Below are 3,263 nucleotides of genomic sequence, written 5' to 3'. Positions count from 1 at the left end.
TACAGCTTTAGCACCAATGGGGTTTGACAACTTGTGTTCTTTGGTGCTTGACTGTAGCAGAGGAGAGCTTGTGAATGCTTCAAAGTTGACATTGAAAGAGATTTCAGAAGTGAAGGCTATTCTAGAATCAAAGAGTCATAGTGAAGCTGAAAGAAGGTGGCCTGAAAGGATTAATTCACACCTAGCAACATTGAAGAGCCTCCTTCCCAATGTTACAAAGGTGAGTTGAAGTTTTCATTTATAGATTTACATTTGATTAAAAAATCTTATTCTCGCACTATATTCTATGTTCATTGCCATTTGTTTAAACATTTTTATTGGTTTATAAATTTTGCTAATGTTCAGCTATGCACTTTTTTTGGTTTCCTTTCATTAGTAAACTTTGAAAAATATTTTTAGTTCCTTTTAGATCATAAAAGATAATCTTACTTCAGTTTGTTTCTGGATTCACTGAAAGCCAATTTGTTGGACATGTTAGCTGAACCACACTAACACAAGCTACATCATTTAGGGTAAGCTTTGGTCAATTCTTGCACATCTTCCTTCTAAATTAGTGTGCCTATTTATTGTTTTTTCTACCACCAAGAACTAAGTGTAAACCTATTTTTTGGATATATTTTGATAGATACAACACATTTTATCTTTATCCCTAATTGATGGAGAGCAACCTCTGCTCTAGCTATACCAGAGAACATAGAGAGGAATATGATTCCACTGAGATAATATGGTTTCAGTGTAGAGAAATGGTATGCTACTCTGTCAATTTGGAATGCATTTCCCAAACACTGAAGGTTCTCTATCATAGATGACACTCCCTGGGTGAGATCCTTTTTAAATCCCAATACGAGCTCTATCTTGTGAGGCTCCAGAGGGGCCATTTGATCTGACCCCACCCATATCAAGTTGTTTTTCTTGCACATGTGAAGTATGTATGCCTTCTCACTCAAAGATGGTTTATCATGAGATCTTTTAACTATTGACCTGAGTTCCTAGCATTGTACATCACTGGCTCATGAGCCACATATGCAATTCAATTTTTCCCTATGATCTTAGGAAGGCCAACACTTCTTTGTTTGAGGAAATGCTTCATGAATAGTCATAGTAGGCTGAGGCAAGAGATGAAATCTACCTTCTATTGGAAGATTGTGTACATAGTCTCATGGTCTCTTTGAAGCTAAAAAGTACTTGGAGTCAACAAACTCCACCTCTATACCATCAAAATTCTAGGATATAGTCTTCCAAACATCCTTTGGTGCAATGGAAACATTTTTGAAATAGAAGAATGGAGGCCCTTGCATAAACTCCTTCAATTTCTTGGAATAACCTTTTGCAAGATATCTAGGAACCCCAAAGCCCATTAACCTCTTATGGACTAAAGGGGATTAAGTTTCCAAGCTTCTTATGATAATATCTTCCTTCTTTCTTTTATGAAATTTACCCCTACATGCCTCTCCATCTTGTTTCTTCTTTCCCTGGAGATGAACACATTATTATATGCTTATAATTAAATTAACCAAAATGAAAAATAGCTATAATAGTGTTGAAGAACATGTGTGATCTTAAAGCATGGAGGATAAGTGGGGTTACTTGATTGCATTGGGGAACATGGATTCTAGCAAAACTAGCAAAATTAATAGCATGGATAATTGTACAAACATTTAAAATTAGTTGTAAGCATGCATATGTTTACATTGCGATAATAACATTATAACATGTCATTTGTTCCACTTGTGTGAATAGAAAAGAATGAAAGTTGGTACCAATTGTATGTAGCAATGTGAGAGAACTAGAGCATTTATAGGATGAAGAAGGGAAGCTTTGGATAACATAAGATGGGGAATCCACTTTTAGCAAAGACAAGGGCTTCATAGTGATCTATCACACAGTTTTCATTATTGTTGTTGCTCAAATATTATATGAGTTCAATGGCTATTTGGTGTAGATGGACACAATTTTGGCCTTGAAGATACAATTTTCTTGTAGGACCAAACTTAGTACTTTGATGGCACTCAAATTTGAATACTTCTACTTATTCCTATTCTTTTCAAAAAGTTATGCAATTCCAAAAAAGAGCACTTCATTTAAGTCTATATCTAAAAGTTTGGTTTATGGAAGATGGAGGAAATTACTAAAAGGACAATTTGTAAATATCAAGTGGTAATTTGAAATTGTCGGATCCTGTTAGGGCAGGTTATAATGGCCAAAGAAGTTTTGAAACCATCCAAATGATAATGAAGCTATAGATTTTCATGAAGGGGGGTTCTATTGATGACAAATGAAATTTGATGTCAACTGTTAGATGTTTGCTCTTCCAAATGCAGTTATAAATTCTTATGCATTGAGAGAATCTAACATATATTTAAGGACATGAGCAAGTTGAATTGGGTAATGTGAGGAATCAAAGGCATCCCATAGTGAATTGGATCACAAGCAGATTGTATTACATGATTGAGGATAGCTACATACCAAATTACAAAGCATAGTATAGAGAAAGTGAGAGCATAACATAAAAACCATGCTAGGTAGACTGTGATGACTACCCAACTTGTGTAGTAGAAGTATTCAAAACTCAAGAATAATTGAAAGATAGAAAACAAATCATTTGAATTTCTTAGATGTGTAATTATCTTAAGTAATGTAAAGAAGCTTAAAAAAATGTGTGATTTCCTTTTTCGATTAGTTGTCCCAATCTTAAGGTTTATATAGTAAAATTTTTGCCTCTTTATAGCTTGATTGTTTCTTTTATCTTCCTATTTTGATTTCTGAATATAAAAATCCACAATCATTTGACTGAAAATTCAAATAGTATGGTTTGGATTAAAAATAGTTTGAGAGCTAATTAGCACAAGCATAGCATGTAGATGATAACCAATATTGATTTGAAAAATGTTTTGCATTTGAGTTGATTATTGAGGATGGTGACCTTATATTTATGGAGGATAACAATAGATGAGTTGACTCAAGCTGGTCATTAGGTAGTGATGGAGAAATTTGGGGAGAAGTGATCTTGTACAACTAGAGACAAACAAGTTATTGAAGATAATCTTGTTGCTACCTCTTTTATGAATAGGATGGTTGTAGCTACTTTTCTAACATATGTAGAACATGGCAGGTTCCAACATCTTTGAACCAATTTTGGGAGGATTGGTTCTTCTCAATTTTGTACCTTTCTTGTTGATTCTAGCAACACAGATTTCTAATTCCAATTTTGTATACAAGAAAACAACTTGATGCATAACAAACTTTTCTTTTATATCAACTTT

The 3,263-nt window shown here is 33.8% G+C and overlaps 1 pseudogene; it reads right to left on the bottom strand.

Annotated features, from left to right (window-relative positions):
- Window positions 1–575: 575 nt before the first annotated feature.
- On the bottom strand, window positions 576–1,358 carry LOC149552803 (DNA (cytosine-5)-methyltransferase DRM2-like; annotated as a pseudogene).
- Window positions 1,359–3,263: the final 1,905 nt, after the last annotated feature.

This window comes from Cupressus sempervirens, chromosome 6 (genome assembly GCF_028749045.1).
Source record: "Cupressus sempervirens isolate cs-2001-9-10 chromosome 6, ASM2874904v1, whole genome shotgun sequence".
Lineage (NCBI taxonomy): Eukaryota > Viridiplantae > Streptophyta > Pinopsida > Cupressales > Cupressaceae > Cupressus > Cupressus sempervirens.
Note: the sequence above shows the minus strand (reverse complement) of the source record. Positions and strands in the feature narration are given on the sequence as shown.